Source organism: Manis javanica, chromosome 15, assembly GCF_040802235.1.
Source record: "Manis javanica isolate MJ-LG chromosome 15, MJ_LKY, whole genome shotgun sequence".
NCBI lineage: Eukaryota > Metazoa > Chordata > Mammalia > Pholidota > Manidae > Manis > Manis javanica.
The window spans coordinates 22,551,029-22,575,572 of NC_133170.1; the positions used below are offsets into that span (position 1 = coordinate 22,551,029).

General features: G+C 43.0%; 1 pseudogene; it reads left to right on the top strand.

Moving 5' to 3' along the window:
• The first annotated feature begins 213 nt into the window (after positions 1 to 213).
• LOC140846374 (cytochrome b-like) lies at positions 214 to 5,981 on the top strand (annotated as a pseudogene).
• The last annotated feature ends 18,563 nt before the right edge of the window (positions 5,982 to 24,544 follow it).

Below are 24,544 nucleotides of genomic sequence, written 5' to 3' on the forward strand. Positions count from 1 at the left end.
TCAGTGTCTCTGACCTTTACTTCCACACATGGCCCAAACAAGGCTCCCAGGGGGACATTAAAGGGTAAGGGATGGGCCTGGGGTCCCACAGCAACGCTCGCTTGGCTGCCAGCGCTGCCCAGCCCAGGGCTCAGAGGGGGAAGAGGTCATCACACAGGATCTGTCACACAACGGGCTGGAAGTGACCTGTCCAGAATGAGGATGCAGTCCAGGATGGCCCACTGTGCGCTCTGCTCCAGCCTACACCCCTCTACCCTCACCAGTCCCCACGGGAAAGCTGGAGCGATTTCAATGTTGCGCCACATGCAGCGCACACAGTGGGCCAGCTACAAGGCCGCCCCTGGGGGTGAGTCCTGCTTCGGGAGCCCTGATGGAGGGACCATGGATGGCCCTGCCCAGTGCCTGTCAGGATCCCCCACCCCCGGGTGGGCTGGGGTGGAGGAGTCAAATGGGTCAGACACTGGGACCGCATTGTCCCCTGGAGCTGCATCTGCCTCTGCGTGCAGCTCCCCGGCTCCTCCAGGGGCCCCTGTGAGATCCCAGCCAGGGCCTGTGGGACTGGGATCACAAGCAGAGAGACCCCACCTCAGGTCAGGGGAGGGGTACAGAGGGGACCTCAAGGCTCAAGACAGCTGGGCCCCTAGAGGTGAGTTCTGGGAATGGGGGTACAGGGGACTGACACACTTGCAGGTTAAGTGCCACAGATGGGACTGAAGGAACAGCAGGAAACAGGGTAGACAAGTCCATGTGTTCTTCTCCTGTCATGACTGTGGTAAGGTCAACAATGGAGACCCCCACAGACACCATTTCTAGCCCTCGCAGACACTCCCAGACCATCAGAGACCCTCCTTCCCAGACCCACACAGGGACCCCACCAGCCCCTCACATGACGTGAAAGTGCCCTTCACAGTCCTACACACAGAACCTATAAGGAATAATCACAGATCCTTGCATACCCTCCCAGACCCTAATAATCCCTCCCAGAACCACACAGGCCTTCACAGAGACCCTCACAGACCCAAACAGAACCTCACAGAGACCCCCAAGGCACTCACAGGTACCCTCAGAGACCTTCACAAACCCTGAAAGACCACAAAAGAACAACACAGACCCTCTCCGTGACCATCACAGACCCATAGGGACCCTCACAGTGACACCAACTGACCCGCACAGACCCTCACAGAAACTCAGAGACCCTCACTGGGACCCTCTCAGAGACCCTCACAGAACATCAAGCCCTTCACAGACACCAAGACAGACCCACCCATACATTGGCCCTCACAGACATTCACAGGGACAGTCACAGACCCACACAGATCCTCACAGAAACAAACACACATTCACATGTACACGGAAAGACCTCTCAGACTCTCTTAGACTGTCACACACACAGAGGAAGCCTCAAATAGCCCCACAGTCCCTCACAGAGTCCCTAACTGACACTAACAGAACCTCAGAGCGACCAGTAGAGATCCTCAGAGAGTCTCATGCACCCTTCCGAGGAACCTCAAAGTCCCTCACAGAGTCCGTTACACACACGCTCAGACTCTCAGCGGGATGGAAACGTACCCTCCCCAAACCTGACACACCCTCACGGGGACCCTCACACAGCCTCACAGATTCTGACTGAGCTCCACACACCTTCACAGAACCCCCCCCCCACCTCCACAGAGCCTCACACAACCTCAGGGACCCTCCACAGACCTTCGGAGATGCTGACAGGCACACTACTCAGAGTGACTTACAAAGAGCCTCTGTGACACACACAGGGAACCTCCCATACCGTCCCGGACCTCAGAACAGCCCTCACAGAGACCGTCACACACCTTCACAATGACCCCCACACAACACCACAGGGACCCTTACCTAACAGCACGGACCCTCACAGTGACCCTCACTCACCGTCACAGTGCCCCTCGCAGAACCTCACAGGGAGGCTCACAGACCCTCACAGAACATCACAGGCCCTCTTACAGACCTTCACAACCCTCACAGTCCCTCATGGACCCACATAGAGACAGTGACAGACCCTCACAGACCTTCACACAACATCAGAGACCTTGACAGACCCACACAAACACACCCTGGAACCCTCAATACCCTCAGGCACCCTCACAGACACTCACAGACACACACAGGCACTTATAGACCCACCCAGACTATCCAAGGAACTGCCACACACCCTCAGAAACCACAAACACCAACACACACCCTCTCAGTGACCCTGACAGACCCTCACAGAGGCCTTCTATGGGACCATCACAGTCCCACACAGAGGCCTTCACAGACCTAATCACCCTCACAGGGACCCTCCCACAACCTCACATCTTCTATCCCAGGCCATCCCAGATACGCAAAGACCCTCACAGACTAACACAGACCTGTACAGCCCCACACAGAACCAAGCAGACCCGCACATGGATGCTTGCAGGCCCTCAAGACACACAAACACAAGCACAGATCCTCACAGACCCTCAGAGAAACCCGTACAGTGACACTAACAGACCCCCACAGACTCACGCAGGTCCTCACAGAAACCGTCACAGACCCAAACACAGACTCACACAGACCCTCACTCACACTCACATTGACCCTCACAGACCCTTACAGACATGTACATGGACACACAGCAAACCCGCATGAGGACCTCCACAGACTGTCACAGAAACATACAGGGACATTTATAGACACTGAGAGACCCTCATCGAACCTCTAAGACCCTCAAAGAGACTCTCACAGGCCCTCATTGAGACCCTGAAAGACCCTCACAGAGCCCCTGAAAGACCCTCACAGGGACCTACAAACACCCTCACAAACACACACAGGGATACTCATGGACTCTCACCCTCAAAAAGACACTCACAGTGATACTAAGAGATCCTCAAACAGCCTCATGTGGGTCCTGATGCACCCACACAAGCCCCAAGACAGACTCTCACAGAGCCACATAGCACCTCTCACGGACCCTCACAGAAAACCTCACAGAACCTCACAGGTTAACTCTGAGACCTTCAGAAACCCTCACAGGGTCTGTCAAAGCGGCTCTCACAGACCTTCACAGAACCTCATAGAGATACTCACATACCCACAAACACATCCTGAAAGACCCTGAGGGACACTAACCGGGACCCAGACAGACCCTCACAGGGACCCTCACAGAGACCATGACAGATCCTCACAACCCTCAACAACCCTCACAGAGTATGTGAGACCATATCTCACAGACCCTCACAGACACACTCAGCCCCTCAGAGGCATCCAAACTTATCCTCCCCGCACCTCGGAACCCCCCTGGGTCCCTCACACTGCCTCACTCTGCACACTTCAGATACTCCAGAACCCCATGACCCTCCCAGAGACCCTCCCAGACCCTCAGAGGGACCCTCACTGACCCTCCCAGGCCCTAAGGGGGGCCCTCATAGAGACCCTCCCGGTCCCTCCCTGTGTCCCTCACTGACCCTCAGAGACCCACACAGACATGCTCACACAGCACTCACAGTCCCACCCAGACCCTCAGTGACACTCTAATATTCCCCAAGGTTTAATTTATACACTTCAGTGGGTCATTCATTATTGGGAGACAAACGTCATTCTTCCTTCCCTGCCTTGAATATTCATCTAGTTTGAGTGTCACCATTATGCCTGATAACAAGATCAGTGGAGTCTAGTGTAGCCCAAGTGGAATTTTCTTGATTTCTTAGGGGACCCCTTTAGGTTCTCTCGGAAGCAGAGGCCAACATGGAATCAGACACGTGAGTGATTTGCCAGGGAAACACCTGTGGGGGAGAAAGAAATGAAGGCGCAGGAGCAGGCGCGGAAGCGTTCTCACTCAGCGCAGGCCTGACACCTGAAAGGAGAACAGGGAAGAATGAGGATGGTGGAATATGGGACGCAGACTTCAGGGCAAATCTGACAAAGTCTCAGCCAGTACTATGGGGAGCGCCCAGCACGGGCTGCCAGCAAGGGGAGCCGCACACTGGGCAGGAGAGCCCTGCTTGTCCATCAGCTCATCACTGGCTACGAATGGCCTGGGGAAAGCACGACATCAGCACAAAGGCCGTGGATGGCCCTAAAGACCCCAGAGGTGCAGTGCAAATATGCCCACTCCTAAAACTCACAGCCCTAATTGCCTGCCACAATCCTAGGATTAATACCAGTGTTAAAACTCTGAGATCTAACACAAAGCCTAAAATTCAACCCCCTTCACATCTCTTCAAATTTTCTAAGCTACTGGGCTATTTCTCTACAATTGTACACCATGCATGACCACTTACCACTCTAACAAGAAGCCAAAACTCAGCATCCCTACTACTAGACTTGACTTGACAAGAAGGCGTCAAAGTCCATTCACGTTTTCACCTAAAAGTCTCACAGCTGGTATCAAACCAGAAAGGCCTTAGCTAGCTATACTACATTATCCTTTGGATAGCAATTATTCTAGCCCCAATAATACTGAATTCCCTCAAGTAACCTACGTGATTACCACAACACAAATCAGCAGGGACTATCCTGTCACAGTCACAAGCCAAGTACCATAACTACACAAAGCAGCAGTCCCCATGGCCTCCTCACTGGAAAACCCAGAATCCCTAGTATCTAATAAATAACCCAATGCCCCGGACCATGAAACTCAAACACAACCTTTCCTTCCTCATTTTTCAACACAAAATACACCAATAGAATCTCCTTCAACACCCACACACAAGTGTCCCCCGTAGAGCCATATTAGCCATGCAAACCTCAGGGTACTCCTCAGCAGCTAGGGCTGCCGTGTATTCAAAACCAGCCAACATCCCTGCAAGATAAATAAAAAATACTATTGAAGCTAAGAAAGGGCCACTAAATTAATTACAATCCTGTAGACAACCCTGCCACTTAAAATCAAACCAAGCCTACAAAAAACAGGAGAAGGTTTTGAAGAAAAATCTGAAAAACTCATTTCAAAGATCGTGCTTGAAATAAACACAATGTATACCTTCATGATTCCTACATCGTGTTGATCCACAGACAACAGCATAAAAAACTGTCATTGTAATTCAACTCTAAGAACTTTATGACCAACATCTGAAAATTTCACCCCTAGTCCAAACTATCAACAACTCATTCACTGACCTACCCTCCCCATCTACTACCTCAGCATGATGAAACGTCGGCTCACACTTAGGGATCTGCTTGATTCCACAAATTTTACCAGGCCTCTTTCTGGCAATGCCCTATACAGCAGATACACTCAATGCATTCTCGTCGGTAACACACATCAGCCGGGGTATCCAGTAATGGGTGAACCGCTCGATACATGCATGCTTACGGGGCAAACGTAGTTTTCATCTGCTTATTTATGCACATTGGGCGAGGCTTAGATTATGGATCCTATGCACATAATAGAACTTCAAACATTGGGAGCATCTTATTATTTACAATAATAGGAACAGCATTCCTGAGAATAAATGTCGCATCTGATCAACAGCATACGGCAAGAACACAAATCTTTCTGAGGGCCAACAGCTATTAGCAGCATCCTTTCAGCTGTCTCGCATGTTGGCACAGAGCTACTAGAACGACCTTGGGGTGGCTCTGCCGAAGACAAGTCTGCCCTCACCTGAACCTTGGCCTTCATTTTATCCTTCCCTTTATCATTCTGGGCATAGTAACATTCCTTCTATTTCTACATGAAACTAGATCAGACAATCCAATAGGAATCGCACTGAACTCAGATGAAATTCCTTCCACAATCGTGTCCCTCTTCTCACTGTGGGCCCACTGATAGTGGGGCAGCTAAACCGAATTATATCAGACACCCAGTTCTCACTTCAGGACCATCTCTTTCAGAATCACACATTTGTTCCTCTTAAGTAAGATATCTCAGTGGATTAGTGACTAATAGACCGAGGCTCACACAAAACCATGCTGTCATTTCTCTGGTATTTCTTAGTTTGGGGGATGCTTGGACTCACTGTCTGTCTGAGGCCCAAACTCAAGCAAATAACTTGTAGCTAAACTTTAATTCAACTGTGAATTGTACATATAAACCTTCAGGTGTTATTCCGTCAATGTCTACAGGACATACAGACTTTATTAAAAAATATGGATATTCTAGACATAGACGTAAACGTAGTTGTATGTATATGAGCAAGCATAGGAATAGATGTAGACATACATGTACTGTTAATTGTGGTATCCACCACACAGTTGTAATACTTATTCTAATAGCTATAGCTGTGCTCATTAACTTAGTTAATCTAATAAATACCAATACAGTTAGCTTGAAACCTCCCGCCCCCCAAATACACACCACATGTATTAAATATCTTGTCAAACCCCCAAAACAAGGATGAGCACATGGAAGCAGTAAACATGCTGTTAGTAACCAGTATCAAGCCCGAAAACCCTGAGATTCAATTCCCAGGCCTACTCTCTGCCTACCGGCAAAATGCTTAGGGATAAAGATACATATGAGTAAGGAAGGGCCTTTATAACAAGCTGCACTTAAGTATGAAATTTAGCTGGAATGGTGTGATTAAAGTGAATAAGACTATTAGATCAAATCACTATGGCTTAACTTTTATATAGATTCTTAATATAAACTGGTTCCCCCCATATGCCCCACAAAATTCAGGTTCATGTAGTTTTCCAATAAAGCAAGCCACAGAAAATGCCTAGACTAGCAGACCTGCTCCATAAACAAATAGATTTGGTCCCAGCTTTTCTATTAGTTTTTAACAAAATTATACTTGCAAGTATCTGCCCTCCGGTGAGAAAGGACTCTAAATCAACTAGCGTGAAGATTGAAAGGAGTGGGTGGCCAATACGCTTTCTAAGGCAGCTCACGACACCTTGCTTAACACCCCCCTATGGGAAACAGCACTGAGAAAAATTAAGCCATCAACAATAGTTCGACTTAGTTATCAAGGTTTCATAAATTTCATGCCAACCACCACAGTCATACGATTAACCCAAGTTCATAGAAAAGTGGCATAAAGACTGTTAAAGTGAATTTTAATTAAATAAAGTTAAATACTAAAAAGTCATAACCAAGGTAAAAATTCACAACAAAAGTACCCTTAGTAAACTGATACAAGATAGCAAAGATCCAAACTGGGATTAGCTGTCCCACTGTGATTAGCCCTAAACCTAAATACTTCTGTATAACAAAATTATTCACCAGAGTACAACAACCAACAGCTTAAGTGTCAAAGGACTTGGCAGTGCTTTATATCCTCCTAGAGGAACCTGTTCTGAAGTCAAGAAGGCTGATTGAGCCTCACCAGCCCCTGCTAACACAGCCTGTATCCTGCCATCTCAGCAAACCCCAAAAGGAAGCACAGTGAGCCCACACATATGAGTCATAAATACATTAGGGCAACATGTAGCCTATGGGACCAGAAGCAGTGGGCTACATTTTCTTGCAGAAGAACACAATAAAACATATGTCCTCGTGAAAGTTAAGAACCAAAGGAGTGCAGATATGATATTGTACATGAAAAACCCTAAAGAGCCGACTCCAAAACTACTAGATCTAATATCTGAATTTAGCAAAGTTGTAGGATATAAAATTAATACACAGAAATCTGTTGCATTCCTATACTCTAAAGATGAACCAGCAGAAAGAGAAATCTGGAAAACAATTCCATTCACAATTGCATCAAAAGAATAAAATACCTAGGAATAAACCTAACCAAGGAAGTGAAAGACCTATATATACCCTGAAAACTACAAGACACTCATGAGAGAAATTAAAGAAGATACCAATAAATGGAAACACATCCCATGCTCATGGATAGGAGGAATTAATATTGTCAAAATGGCCATCCTGCCTAAAGCAATCTACAGATTCAATGCAATCCCTACCAAAATACCAACAACATTCTTCAACAAGCTAGAGCAAATAGTTCTAAAATTCATATGGAGCCACAAAAGACCCTGAATAGCCAAAGCAATCCTGAGGAGGAAGGACACAGTAGAGGGGATTATGTTCCCTGACTTCAAGCTCTACCACAAAGCCATCGTCATCAAGACAATTTGGTACCAGCACAAGAACAGACCCACAGACCAATGGAACAGACTAGAGAGCCCAGATATAAACCCAAGAATATATATATATGGTCAATTAATAAATGATAAAGGAGTCATAGATATGCAACAGGGAAATGGCAGCCTATTCAACAATTAGTGTTGGCAGAAACTGGACAGCTACATGCAAGAGAATGAAATTGGATTATTGTCTAACCCCATATATGAAAGTAAACTTGAAATGGATCAAAGACCTGAATGTAAGTCATGAAACCATAAAACTCTTAGAAGAAAACATAGGCAAAATCTCTTGAATATAAACAAGAGCAACTTTTTCCTGAAAACATCTCCTTGGGCATGGGAAACAAAATAAAAAATGAACAAATGGGACTACATCAAGCTAAAAAGCTTCTGGACAGCAAATGACACTACTCAGGCGAACAAAAAAGCATCCTACACGATGGGAGAATATATTTTTAAATGACATATGTGACAAGGGGTTAACATCCAAAATATATAAAGAACTCACATGCCTCAACACTGAAAAAGCAAATAACCCAATTAACAAATGGGTGGAGGATATGAACAGACACTTCTCCAAAGAAGAAATTCATATGGCCAACAGGCACTTGAAAAGATGCTCCACATTGCTAATTGTCAGGGAAACTCAAATTAAAACCACAATGAGATATCACCTCACACCAGTTAGGATGGCCAACATCAAAAAGACTAGGAACAACAAATGCTGGGGAGGATGCGGGGAAAAGGGAACCCTCCTGCATTGCTGGTGGGAATGTAAACTTGTTAAACCATTATGGAAAGCAGTATGGAGGTTCCTCAAAAAACTAAAAATAGAACCATCACTTGACCCAGGAATTCTACTCCTAGGAATTTACCCAAATAAAACAACTTCTTAGATTTAAAAAGACATATACACCCCTATGTTTATTGCAGCATTATTTACAACAGTCAAGCTATGGAAGCAACCTAAGTGTCCATCAGTAGATGAATGGATAAAGAAGAGGTGGTACATATATACAATGGAATACTATTCAGCTGTAAGAAAGAAACAAATCGTACCACTTGCAACAATATGGATGGAGCTACAGGGTATATGCTCAGTGAAATAAGTCAGGCAGAGAAAGACAAATACCAAATGATTTCCCTCATTTGTGGAGTATAACAATAAAGCAAAACTGAAGGAACAAAATAGCAGCAGACTCACAGACTCCAAAAAGGAACTAGCGGTTACCAAATGGGAGGGGAGGGGAGATTGGGTATGGAGGGAGGGAGAAGGGGATTGGGGGGTATTATGATTAGTGCACATAGTGTGTGGGGGGTCACAGGGAAGACAGTTTAGCACAGAGAAGACAAGCAGGGACTCTGTGGCATCTTACTAAGCTGAATGACTCTGACTGCAATTGGGTATGGGGTGGGGACTCGATCATATGGGTGAACGTAGTAACCAGATTGTTTTTCTTGTGAAACCTTCATAAGAGTGTATTTCAACGATACCTTAATAAGAAAAGAAAAAAAGACTTACTTGCTGAGAACATCAGGATGTCTTATCCACTTGAGAAAAGAAAAGAAAATGGATATAAATAAGATCCATTTATGTACTTACTTAAAATAAAAGCCTACCTTTCGTTTGTGCTTAATTAGACAATTCATTAATTTATTCTGATTCAAGAGTATCCATTATCAATGAAATTTATTTGTCATTTTGCTTTTTATTATTTTGGGAAGGAAAGGTGGGAAAAATACTGCCATAGTAATTTTGCATTGAATTCTTGGGACATTTTTCAGTGATCTTTGCAAACTTCTTACAATAAACACAAATATTTTCTGCATCTGAATTTTTCTTCCTTTTCATTCAGAAGTTTGGTTAATAAAGCTCTCGCTGGAGTGTGGCACAATAGCTCCCTAAGGCTCTCTTTCCACTGCTCAAGTAATTTTTCTCCTTACTATAAAAAGAATGACATTATGTCTTTAAAATGTTAGGGCTCTGAAAGACAAGCCATTTGATTTTAATAATTAACACTAGATTAAGGAATACAAAATAAGAGATGGAGTTCACATTTTAGAAAATATTTCCATTGCAGAATGCAGATCAAATCTGATTTTTCCTGAATTATTTCTGTTTTTTCTCATGCTCACCGTTACTTCAGAACTAGTGTCCTGACACTTGGATCTTTTCTAAAGTATGGTCTGCTGTAGTACCCAAAGGTTCCTCCCCAAGGACATTTGTGAAAGGAGCACTGGCCTATATGCTGGTGTAAACAGAGGGTTTTCCTTGAGGCCGACTTGGAGGGAGCACAGAGAATCTGAAATATGAATGAAGGTGCAGTTTGCATGATTCAGGTCCTGCTACTTAAAAAGAAGAGCTTTTCCTGTAAATATACAACATGTCGCGGGGAAGTACATGTTGCTTTATAAACTGAAACCCCAGCAATCTAATCCAGGAATGACATGACTTGTTATAACGTTCTGTTTTATCTGTGGTCACTAAGAATAGAGTAGTATCAATATTTACTCCATCCATGTCATCAAAAAGGATGTATTAGGAAAATATGCACTGTGGAAATGATTCAAAATTCTACCCATACAAAAAAAATCTTATGACAACAAACCCATCTCTTAGGAATTCACAATCCGAAATAAGCATGAATATGTTTAATAAAATGATAACATAAATAATGTATCTTTTAGTCAACAGCTTATACTAGATCGGCATTAAATTACATCAAAGGTATAATCTGTGGGGAAAACTCAGCATAGAAATATTGTGAAATATAATGAAAAATAAGTGAGCTTCAAATACTGGCAGGGAAGGACTGGGCAGACTGTTGTAGTTTGGGGTAACTCAGAAATGGCATCTAGAAGTGGAACTATGTCAGAAGCCATTTACGCAACTCAGGAGAAATGATTTAGTGAATAGTTTTGAGGTCAAGGAGGCCACTTGGGAAACCCATGGTTTCTACTATTGGCCAAAGGACCCCATTCAGAGGTGAACAGATGAAAAACATTGGTTCAAGACCAAAGGAGAGCAAGTCATGGAGAAGTAGTCTTGGGGGTAAAGATGTATAACCCTAGCAACTGACTGGAGCAGAAACTGAGAAACTGAGTCAGGAGCTGATGTCAAAGGACGCCGTCCTCCAGAGCACCAGGATTAACATGGTGGACAGAGCCTCCGCTCCAGCAGCCAAGCCATTGCACTGCTACCAGAACACAGCACTGTGCTGCCTCTGTTCTCACAGTCTCTGCGGCAGACCCAGCCAAATGAAGACAAACTTCTGTCTAGGCATTCCTTTCCCTTTCAGATGGATTGTCTATAACTTTGGAAGTACATCACAGGAGAGGTTGATGAGGATGTGGAGGACATGCTAACTGAGCTCTACCAATTGGCTTTCAAACAGAAGAGATTTCAATGGCTAAAAGGAATGAAGTTAAAATCACTCTTTATTAAAAAACAGAAGGAACAAACAGCAGCAGAATCACAGAACCCATGAATGGATTAACAGTCACCAAAGGGAAAAGGACTGGGGAGGTTCTGTGGGAAGGGAGGGATGGGTGGGGGGAGATGAAAGGGGGCATTATGATTAGCATGTATAATATGGGGGGAGGCACGGGGAGGGCTGTGCAACACTGAGAAGACAAGTAGTGATTCTACAGCATCTTACTACGCTGATGGACAGTGACTGTAGTGGCATTTGTTGGGAGGACTTGGTGAAGGGGGGAGTCTAGTAAACATAATGTTCCCCATGTAATTGTAGATTAAGGATACAAAAAATAAAAATCACTAATTATTGTTTTAAAAAATCTTTCAACTACTTAGTATTTAAGTGAAAAGCTATACATTCATATAGTTTAAACCATTCCTCTTAAATTTTTACTCCTGGGTACCTTACCCAGAGGGGGAAAATGCTATAAAGGTTTTTCTGTTGTATCCTTCTAAATATATATTCTATATTTTACTTGCACATATATGTATTATTCCTTTTGGGAATCTCAAATGAGAAAATATTATGTTTATCAATTGAGTGCCTGTAAAAAAGTCCTGAAGTTCATTATCATCAAATACTATTACCTCATTCTTTCTAAAGGCTGTGTGTGCAATTCCACAGTATAAAGTTTATTTGTCAGGCACCAACAGATAGAGAACTGTGTCAATATATTACCTAACTATAAAAAATAGTACAGCCGATCTCTTTATGCACATTTACATATGCCTAGATTAGACTACAACTACGGGGTAGATTTCAAGAAGTACAATTGATAACTACTACATTGTACACTGTGAAGACCAAAAAGCATCACTCTTCTTGTATTTTTTTTGTAAACTTGTTGTTGTCTAGCTAGTACCAAATTGCCCTCCTAGGAATCACGTCAGTGTATATCCCACCGAGCACCTAAGGCAGTGTTAAATGAGGTTGAATCATTCGGACTCTACCTTTTCAGTTCATCTGCAGACATAAGCAGTTTGTCTATCTGCTTTGTGCAAACTGCTTATTACAGACCTGCAACAGGTGAGGGTTGTGAGGTGTGCAGCCAGGCTGCTTGGGTTCAAATCCTTGTGTCAGCACTAACCAGCTCTCTGATGTGAGCAAATTACACCTGTGGTTTTTTGCTTGTTTTCTTATTATTTGAGCGGAATATCATTACCTCCTGTAAAGCTTTGTGAGGATGTAAACACACACAAAGCACAAAGAATTCTGTCTGCCACACACTAACCACTCAGGATAGGTAATGAACAATTCATACTTAATTTCTTTAAACTGATTTTTTTTAAACCCGAGTCTTATGCTAAGCAAGAACATCTCTGGTATCATAGGTGAGGTGTACTAATTATTTTAAGAGACTTTAAATTTAATACGTAACTGTGAAAGGAAAAGAATGTAAGTTTTTACTGTGATATAGTTTGCAAAGTATTGTCCTAAACAATGAAGCACTTTTACCAAATACTTAACTCTGTTCCTATCTAATGGGCTAAGTAGTACCCTCTGCTGTTTCAACTTTCCTCTCTTCAACTTGCATGAGGTTGAACATTATTTCATTTATTTATAAGCCATCTTTTCTTTGTGCAAACTGCTTATTAATGTCTTTCAATCTGTACACTTTTTATCTTTATCCACTGATGTGTAATACAGCTTTATAGATAAGGAAATTAACTCTGTGTCATGTATATGTGACAGCCTGTGGGGCAACTGTCTCTCTTCCTTAAAGGCATCTTTATTGCTCAGCTCCCCCAAGGGATGCTGAAGGGTGTCTCTCTCCAGCCTAAGTCCCTCTCTCTCCTCACTAACCCTCTGGATAATCCCATCTTTCTCCTCAATAATATTTTCAATATCTTGATGAAAAGAGACCCTATAATGCCAGCTGCTACATGGCCACTTAGTGTATGTAAGCAGCCCTCTAACTCACAGAGGGCTAATTCTGCAGCTCTGGAGTCTCCACCCTTCCCCAGTTCTGAGGAAGGCCCCACCCCTCTAGGAGGTACTTTACCCTAGACCAGTTCCCCACTAGGGGCTCCCAAATTGGAAGCCCCACAGATGGGGGGACAGTAACAGGTGAAGCTGCATCCTCTGCTGCTGCATCCATTGGGGCCTCCCCACCATCCTCAGGGGGTTCCAGGCATCTCCCCACCATCTCCCGGGGCAGCCCTCCCAAAAGTCGCACCCATTTGGACAGATTTTGGCTTCAGCAGTCCTGTTGACTACTGCCACTTGTAACTCTGAGGAGAGGAAATCCTGGGGCAAAATACCTCTAAAACCAAAATCAGTCAAAGGTAGAAATAAAGTTTAAAACCCGTTTATTGCTTACAAACTGTGGTCCAGGGCCATTTCTCTCTCCTGCTCTGGCAGAAACAAGTAAAACTTCTCCCCAACATCTTAGGTTTAGATAAGCCCTAGGTTGCCCAGGTAATTACCTATTGATATGGAGATGAACTACTTCTGTCCATCCAGTAGGAACTTCTGTTGATATGGAGATGCCCTAAAGCTAGGTGAGAGATTCTGGAAATCCTTCAATTTTACCCACAACCCTCAAAGGCCCTTTCACTGCTGGAGACTGTTTCTTCACAGTCTTGGAAACTGTAGCCCTAGTGAGAACTGTGCGAGGATTAAGTGTGAATGTGTTGGATGGCCCCGAGCATGCAGTCAGCACCTGATGTATAGAGGACTTTTCACAAATGGTGCATGGCATTAGTTCAAGATCAGCCAAAATGTTTGCTTTTCTCCTCACTCGTTTGTCAGGAAAAAGCTCGTTTGTCTCAAAGGAAAAGAGTATCACCTAAACTCCCCGAGACACTCTATGATCCAAGTCCCTAACTTCAAGCTATACTACAAAGCGCAAATTATCAAAACAGGGTGGTAATGGCACAAGAACAGACCCATAGATCAACAGAACAGAATAGAGAGGCCAGAAATAAACACATGCATTTATGGTTAATGTTGACATATGATAAAGGAGCCATAAATACACCATGGGGAAAAACAGTCACTTCAATAAATGGCATTGGGAACACTGGATGGCTACATGCAGAAGAATGAAACTGGATCATGGTCTTAACTCTATACACAAAAGTAAACTCGAAATGGATCAAAGACCTAAATGTAAAACATGAAACCATAAAATGTTTAAAAGAAAACACAGGGAAAATCTGAGAACATAAGCATGAGCAAACTTTTTCTGTACATGTCTTCCCAGGAAAGGGACACAAAATAAAAAATAAACAAGTGGGATTGCATCAAACTGAAAATCTTCTGTACAGCAAAGGCACCATCTGCAGAACAAAAAGGCAACCTACAGTAGGGGAGAATATATTCATCAATGATTGATCTGATAAGGGGTTAAAATCCAAAATATATAAAGCACCAGTATGACTCAACACCAAGAAAAAAAAACTAAAAGATAGGCAGAGGACTTGAACAGACATTTTTCCAATGAAGAAGTACAGATGGCCAACAGGCACATGAAATGATGCTCCACACTGTTAATGATTGGGGGAATGCAAGTCAGAGCCACAGTGAGATATCAGCTCACACCAGTTAGGATGGCCACTATTCAAAAGACAAGAAATAGCAAGTGTTGGTGAGGATGTGGGGAAATAGGAACACTCCTACACTCTTTGTGGGAATGCAAACTGGTGCAGCCATTGTGTAAAGCAGTATGGAGGTTCCTCAAAAAGCTAAAAATAGAAATACCATTGACCTAGGAACTCCACTTCTAGAAACTTACCCAAAAAAACAAAATATCTGATTTGAAGAGATAAATGCACACCTATTTTATTGCTGCATTATTTACAATAGCCAAGATATGGAAGCAACAAAAATGTCCATCAACAGATGAATGGATAAAGAAGAGGTGGTACATATAAACAATGGAATATTATTCAGCCATAAAAATGAAAGAAATCTTGCCATTGTGACAATATGGATGGACCTAGAGGATATTATGGTAAGTGAAATAAGCAAGGCAGAGAAAAAATATACCATATGACTTCACTTATTTATGGAATCTAAACACAAAACTAAACAAAATGAACAAAACAGCAGTAGACTCATACACACTGGGAAGGGACAGGTGGTTACCATGGGGGAGGGGCTGGGGTGGAAACACAGTCTGTTCTGTTGGAACAAGGTTAACGCAATGAGCCTGAGGCCGATAATGAAGCTATAGTCTGAATCTGTGCTGGGAAAGATGGTAATAAGCTTACAAAAGCTGGTTATTCCTTACTCATGAGTGTTGCTATTTTAGGCATCAAAAATCAGTTTCTTAAGCTAGACTTAAGTTCATCCACTCATATCGAAAATGAATGCCTGGATGAAGGGCAGAAGCTCTACTAGGATTTAATGTTACAGCAACAATGATAACCTAAAGAACAGCCAGTATCAACACATCCTTTTAAAAATGATAATATGAGGCAATCATCAATTAGTGAACTTTTTGAAAAGTAGCTCTTACAGAAAAAATGCTGGACAAAGGGGACACACTTTGTCAAGAATATGATCATTATGACTTATCTCCCAGTTTCCAAGATTGTACAACTAGCTCTATCATAATTTGCATATTTACTGAAGAAAGAATGAATATGAATGAGGAAAAGGTCCCTGGGATGCTGATGCTGCATTACAAGAAACTCAAATATCTGCATAGGCATTTGATAATCCGAACTTGTCACCCTGGTTCTTTAAAATTTCTTAATTTCCATCAAATTCTTCATATTGTCTCTCCATTTCAGTCTGGATAGCCATCTCACATCTCACTGGCTTTTGTGGGTCTATCCATCATTCATGCTTTTGCTCACATTATTTCCCCTTCCTGAACATCCCCCGTAGCTGTTTTCCAACAAGCCACAACACAGCACTTTTCTTTTCAAGCACTAAGATCCCCCTCACTCCCAAGTCTCTGAGGGTCTGTAGCTCAGAGATAAATAAACATGCACTATTATTTTCTCTGGTTTATTCTGTGGCTTCTATCTCTTTAGTAGCATCAACATTTTATTTATCATACAAAATTCTGTACATTTGTTTGCAGAGTAGGAAATGAATTCACTTAATGATTGCTATCTGTCTGTCAGAGACAGAGGATGAACGACATGAAAAGATAAAGCCCTCCCCTCAATACCAGTTTAGCTCATAATGGTGGAAGGGAGAGTCAAGAACCCTCACAGCATCACATTTAGTTCAAAACAAGTCCTGGAGATGTGCAGGGTTGGAGGGATCGCTTTCAAGGGTGGGTGTTCAGGAAAGGCATTTTGGGAGAGGATGAATTTTGCTCATTCGTTCAGCATTTACTGGCATTCTCTGTTAAATTTATAAATAAGATAGGGCTGTCAACTATCACCACTTCTACTTTTATTAAACATTATTCTGTAAGTATTATTTGAATCAATTAGACAAGAAGAAAAGATGACATGTATAACATTTGGTGATACGATATTTGCCATAAAAATTCCCTAAAAATTATAAATAATAAGCAATTCAAGTTGACTAATTTACAAAACTAATATTCAAAAATAAAAATGCTTCATGTATACAAAAAACATCTGCTAGGAATTTATCATGGAAGAAAAGATAAAACACATAGGTTTTAGAGTAACACTAAAATCAATCCCCCCAAAATCTTACTCAAATGAAAAAATAGTATTTGTTCTTATACAGGAAGACTCTACATCTTCTTCCAAAATTAATCTAAAATACATGTCATCCTTGTGAAATATTAATAGTACTATTTTTGGAACTAGACAAAGTGATTCTAAAGTTCATTTAGAATGAGAATAAAGAGGCAAGAGATACCAGGGTAATTCTGGGGAGAAAACAGTGTAAGAAGTCTACTCTACTTAGCTAAATTTTAGCTAATTAAAACAGTATGGTACTGGTGCATAAATATAGTAACACAATAGGATACAAAACAGAGAGATTCAAATTCATACAAGAATTTTGTATCAGATAAAAGTAGAATTTTAAATCAGTGAGAACAAGATGGATTATTCAATAAATAACATTAAGACAGCTGGGTTGTCATCTCAAGATAAAATTATATTTGTATTCCAAAATTAATAAAAGAAAAACCAAGTAAATCACACATTGAAATGTGAAAAATTAAGCCATTGAAGTATTTAAAGAAACCATCCAGAGATTCTGTTTATAATAATATTATAGTGGGAAAGCCCTTCTAATCTGCCACTGTGAATTGTCCGTCCATCATATCCATTACTTACTTCCCCACCTCTTCCCAGCTGAATAAAACCCCAATTCTGTTCAGAGTGACAATAGGCCCATACCCAAAAAGTGGGTCACGAAGGCAGTCTTGTTCTCTACTTTAGCAGCCTCCCTTGCAGCTAGGTAACTATGTGACTTCATTTTGGTTGAGACTTAAGTGGGAATCTGCTGGGGAAATTTCTTGCTTTCCTAATAAAAATGGAGAAGCACTCTGGCACTTCCTCTCCTTTGGAAGACTAGACCTGAAGAAATCAGAAGGGAAAGGCCAACCGAGTAGAATAAGAGACACTGGTCCTGACATGGTGAATAGCTGAACCAGGGCTGGCAACCACCTACACCTAGACATCTCACTTTGAGACAAAAAAGAAAATTCTATTTCCTTAAGCCACTGTGTCTTAGCTTTGGCTTCTCTAGTTATATGTGACTTGCAATCCTAACTGGCATGCTGAGAATACCATAAAACTCAGAAATCTTAAAGAAAAAGACTGAGCATTTTGATATGAAAATCTTTTAAATCTTTGCAAAAAAAATAAAGATACCAAAAAGAAAAGAAAATGAGGTATTTTAAAATTTACATTACAGCCAAAGCATTACTATCTTTACTATACCAAGAGCTCAACAAATAAAAGGTAACAAATACCACAGCCCAGTAAGAAAATGGGCAAGGGACAGTTATTATCAAAACAAAGGAATACAGATGGCTCTTAATCATAGGAAGAGATGTCCAAATTCACTCAAAATGATAACAAAATAATTTAAACTATATAACATGTTCCTATCAATTTGGTATCAATGTAAAACAAAGTCTGACAGAACACTCTATTTTTAAGGAAACTCATACTCTTGGCATTTCTACTAGGAGAGAAAACTGGAATAGCATTCATGGAGAGCAACATGTCAGTGTCACAAAAATTATAAATGCCACTGCAGCAACTGCTACCTGTTTATAAAACCAAAGGATTGGAAACAGTTCAAATGCCCATCAAGGTAGGACTTGTTATTTAAAGTATGAAACATCTATGTAATAAAATATTATGTATTTATAAAAAGGAATGAAGAAGCTCTATGTGTAGTTGAAGAATCTTCAAGATATACTGTTAGATGAAAAAAAAAATCAAAGCGCAGAACAAAGTGTATGGTATGCAACCATCTGCACTAAAAATACATTGAAAGGAAAAATACGATTTTATGTTCATATAGTACTTTTGATGGAGTACACAAGAAACTGGTAATGGTGGTTTTCTCTGAGAAGAGGAACTGAATAGTTGAGTGTTTCAGTTATCCATAAGCACATAATGAACCATCCATCCCAAGCCTGGCGACACAAAACCACATCCATTTTATCATGCCCACACATTCTGTGGGTCAAGAGTTTGGCCAGGGCACAGGGCAGGGGGTGAGGGATGACTTATCTCTGGTCACTGATGTCTGCAGCTCCGGCTGTTGAAGAGCTGACTGCCAGCATGTGACTCACGTGGCTGGACCCGCAAAACATCTGAAGGCTTCTTCACTCTCCAGTCTGGCCCTTAGGCTGGGCGGACTCAGCTGCCATTGTTATATAGTGTCTACAAGCACCCTCTCCGTGTGGCTGGGCTTTCTCACAGCACGGCAGTCTCAGAGTAGCCAGACTTCAAGACGCAACCCAGGGCTCCAAGAGCAAGTGTTCCAACGAGCAAGGCAGACATGCATGGCCTTGTATAACCAGTTCCAGAAATCACATGGCATCACTTCCACCACAGCCTAATCGCTGAAACAGTCACAGCCTGCTCGGATCCAAGGAGCCGGGAAATCGAAACGCAAGTCCATCAGTTTGGTACAGTGGTTATCTCCAGGTTATCTGTACAGTGTGGGTTTGGGGAGATTTTAATTTTCTCTTTTTGCCTACCTTCATTTCCTAATCTCTTTACATAAGCAAGTACATCCTGTTTTATAAAATAAGTATTTTAGAAAAATCATGGATCTCTTTTAAGACCATCTTTACGGAGTGAAAGCAAAACCATGTTTCCCATGCATTTTCCTTGTGGGTTTGAAATAGTGACAGAGTTCAGGGATAAAACCATATATATTTTTCATAAACTCTCTCTACACAAGGACGCATCATAGCGGGAGCGTTATGGTTGCACACGCGGCCACCTGAGCGGCAGCACACTTCACTTTTCCGCAGGATCAGGCTGTGCAGGCAGAGAAATAGTGCCCCAAGTGGCTGTCCCTGAACTGTGTCCAGCTGCGTGGCATAGCTCTGTGGACCCTACATCCCAAGTCTTTGTCACAGGGTGTGAAGCAATTCTGAGACAGTGAGGGGCTGGCCTGCCTGTGTCCTTTCGCCTGGCTGTGACACCTTTAAAAGAAGCTTTTCTCCCTCTATTCTTTGTCCCTCCTTCTACCTTTATTCTTCCATCTCCCCAGCCCCTTCACCCTCCCCAGATGTTTCTTCTTTAACCAACCCTCCAGCTCTCACTACTTGCACCTTTTATTTTCTCGCTATAGAACACCCACTGTCACAAGGACTCAACAAGAACACTGTATGAGAGGGCGGAAGAGCCACCCTAAGTCAGCAAAACAGGCTTACAAGGCCCCGTTGCCTTTGCTCAGCTCCCAGTTTGGGAGTTTTCATGCCACTTTGTTTTATTTCATTATTGGCCTTAGCATCCCCTGACACTTTCTGACTTCTTTCTTTTTTACTGTGGTCAACTACACATGAAGTGAAATTCCTCATTTCCACCATTTTAAAGTGCACAGTTCAGTGGCATCAGTACATTCGCACCGCAGCCATCCCCACCACCCATCTGCAGAAGTATTCTTGTCCCCAAACTGAAACTGTGTCCCAAAACTGAACCTCGTGGCCCCCGGCAACTACCACCTGTACTTTCAGCACACCATGAGATGACTAGCAAAACATCTTCAAGTTCATCCATGGTGCCACGTGCATCAGAATTTCTTTCCATTTCAAGATGGAATGATATTCCATTGTTTGTACACACTACGTGTGGTTTACCCATTTGTCTTGTCACTGGACATGTGTTCTCTGCTCTCAGTTTTTCCTGTGGAACAGAGCGAGGTGGGCCCTTCCCTTCCCTCCCGCAGTTCCTTCCATCTTGCGGGCCCACTGCTCCGCTGCCGGAGCGAATCACGTTCGGGTCCTGCGCTCTCCTCACACCTCTACCCACAGTCTCCCGAGTAATGGCACCTACTTCACGGCCTTCAATACCCCCAAGTGACGATGGCTCCAGGCTTGTGACAAGACTTCTGCTCAGAACCCCAAATCTCACACCCACCTATGCACTTCTCAGCTCTACTTACGAACAGTTCATACCTTGTTCAAAACCAGATTTCTAGATTTTTTTCTCCATCCTTCCACCTTCAGCATAAAAGAGACCAGAACCCTTCCCAAAGCTAGCCAGGAGACTAGAGGTTTAATCATTGGAGAAATTGAAGCTTTCCCTCCATCTCTGGACACCAGCCTCAGAGGAGGGTGAGAGTGATGCGCAGAGCAGAAAATAAGGGAACTAATAGAAAGTCTGTATGCTGCTTGGTAGGAAGCAGCGCCCTGTGCCTGCCATGCTCCCAGAACCAAAGGAGTCAAAGGTAAGTTCCTAGGCAGGAGATTGGAGTTTTCTTCTCTGGAGAAACGGAGTGGCCCCACTGAAAGGACCTTCGTACAGGGGTATTTGGCCAGCTCACTGCCTGTTCCTCTCCTGAAAGGCCTCCTAGCTCCCAAAATACAAATCCAGCCACACACACACAGCTTCAACCCTTGCACTAGGGTCTCTGCCTTGAATGTCAAAAAACAGCCAAGGATCAACAGGCATTTCAGGAAAGTAGTAAGGTGTCCATATTATCTAGAAACTTAGAGATAAATACCAAGAAAAGAGCTGAAAGAGCTGAAGATGGTTTCCTCTGGGGAGAAAAACTGTAGGATAGTAGGGGACTGGTATCTTTAGTTATACCTTTTTTTAGTGTTACAATTTTTTAAATGTGTCTGTGTATGTACGTAAAAAGCATTTTAAAAGAGCAAATATGAGCACCACCATCAATGCAGTTGCTCAAGACTGAAGAAATTTGGAAATCACCTCTGCTTCCTCCTTTTTTCTCATCCCACAGTATCTATTCTCTCTCGCAGGCCCATCAGCTTCCCATCCAAAATGGTTTTGATCCACCCATTTCTTTCCACTTTGCTACCACCATCCTCAAGCCACCAGCACCGCTTTCCGGTTACACACAGCCACTCACTGGTCTCCTTTCCACCCCTGCTCTCCTCCAAGTTACTCTCCTCAGGGCACTAAAGGTGATCTTCCTAGAAGGTCACCCAGGTCACGCGACACCCTCCAATGTCTTCTCATTACCCTCAGACAGGAACATACGCTCCCGCAGTCACGCCAAGGTCCTGCCACATCTTGCTTTGCTCACTCTCTTCCTTGATCAGTAGACTCCAGCCTCGCTGTTCTCCTTTCCCTCACTTCCTGCCAAAAAGCCAAAGCCTTTGCTGCTCTAGGTCTTTACATTTGCTCTTCCATATCCACAAAGTCTTTGCCCTGCTCCTCATCTGGCTGGTCCGTTCACATCTCAGCATAAATATCACCTCCCCAGAGGGAGCCTTCTCCACCAGCCTATCAAAAGTCACCCCAATAATTCTCTATTTTGTCCTCTTATTTGCTTGCTTCATAACATTAAAAAATTGTTCTTATTTCTTATTTGTTCATTTGCTGTACTTTTCTGCAGCCCAGGTAGAAAATAAGCTCCATGCAGGGAAGGACCTTGCCTTGGTTCTAGAACTGCACACAGTACTTCTCTGAATAAATTACATACCAAGCTGAGTGAAAATCTCAGTTGGCATCTCTCTGGGCAGTTTTCCAGTTTGTACTATTCTTCAGAATGAGAACAACCAACTTGGTTCAAGATCAAACATGCATGACAACAGATGCTCCCTAACATGTGACACGACATCAGCCCCACTCCACGCTGCTAAGACATCTCCCTTCTGGGGCTTGTGTAATGAACCGCTTATCTATTTGTATTGGAGGGAGCAGAGAACAGGAAAAACTCACATACAAATTGATCGTGGGGTTTGGGAAGTGCTATTTTTCAAATGGCTCAATGAATCAGCCTTAGACAATAAGATCAAAGCCCTATCTTGATGGACTTTGGGGAGTGGGAGTTCAATGTCAGTTTTCATTTGAATCACATTAGTATGAGTGACATAACAACTTAGAACTGAAAAGCTATGATGACTATTAAAATTGCAATAATGCGAGAGAGCGTAAAATCAGATGACAAAACAGGATAGGCAGGTAAAATACCCTCAACCGTGTTCTCCAAACATTTTAGTTATACCTAAATCATCTCTTCATCAAAAAGATGTTAAGACAGTACTGGTGACAAGGTGTCTGCAGTGTTTGACCTAGAAAGAAATATCTACTTTCTTACCTTCAAATTCAACCCATGTCACCCCCAAACCCATCTTGTCCAAAATCATGGTGACTCAATTTCAAGCACTGTTAGACACGTATTTGAAAGAAAAGGTGTGTATTCTGCTGATGCTGAAATCTTAAATCACACAATCTTCTCTCCTTCTTACCATGGAGCAGAAGTTCAAGTCCCTCTTTGAGGAGAAGGAAGGATCGAATGATTCCTCAACACCCTTTCCAGGTCTAAGAGTCAAAAACTGGCTGGCTCTTTATCTGCTGAAGACACCTGGCTAAGCAGACTGGGCGGTGGTAAGCTGTGAACCTCTCCTGAGCCTGGTCCTACTGACTGAGCTGCTCAATCTGTACATTAGCATCCCAGAAAAATATCAAATTTTATATCAGCAGAAACCAGGAGGGATGAAATCCTACTCATCATTTATTTGCTCATTAAGCAAACATTCACTTAGCTCTCACTATGTCACTGGCACGGTGCTTGACGTGGGAGACAGATTTACCTGCTCCTCCATCCAGTCCTCACCACTTCCACTTCTAGGACATGAGGCCAATGATCTGGCTTGGTGGGTAAAAGCACAGGATTAGTTTGTTTTCCTATTTTCCTCCTTAACTTCTCTCAGCACACTGATAGGTTGTCCTGAAAACTAGGGAAAGAAAGACACAACTACGATCAGATACCTCAGCCTCACCCATGTGCGGGGCCTGGGGATTGCATAAGCTCCTGTGCGTGCGGTAATGAAGAAAGAAGCTCATTTAAATATCTGGGACATTGGAGGAACAGACATCAATTAGATGGACCATGGCATTTGTAGTGTAATAATGCTCTATAAGCCTGCAGATACCCACAGTGATGCTGGTGACTCAGGGGTGTTCATAGTGACAATTCATAACTCTACTGAGAATACAGCCCATTTCTGCTTATCCACCGCTTATTACTCTGCTAAGTATTTGCATGGCAATCTGTTCCGGCATCAGCTACCACAGTAGGCCCCAGTCTGGGTGGGATCAGGGCTGCAGAAGGGAATGTGGAGGGCAGGAGCAGGGGTAGAATGCAGACTGAAAGGTGAGGGAGAATTTCCCCCCTGCACATGTCTGATTAAATTCTGAGGTGACACGATACTCATCTGTGTCACCAAATATTTGCTGAGCCTCTATTGTAATTAGAACACTGTGCAAAAGAGTTTCAGAGCTATAAAATAGGATTCCTGCCTCAGGAACCTTCCACTAGAGTTTATGATACAAACCATAAGCATAAATACATATGCATCAATATTCACCAGCAACTTGTGCCCAAGGGTGTGAAGCAGCCAGGAGCTCCACTGCGCAGCTGTGATAGATGAATCAGAGAACTGAGTGAATTCTCCAGGGAGAAAGGAGAAAGCGACAGGAGCA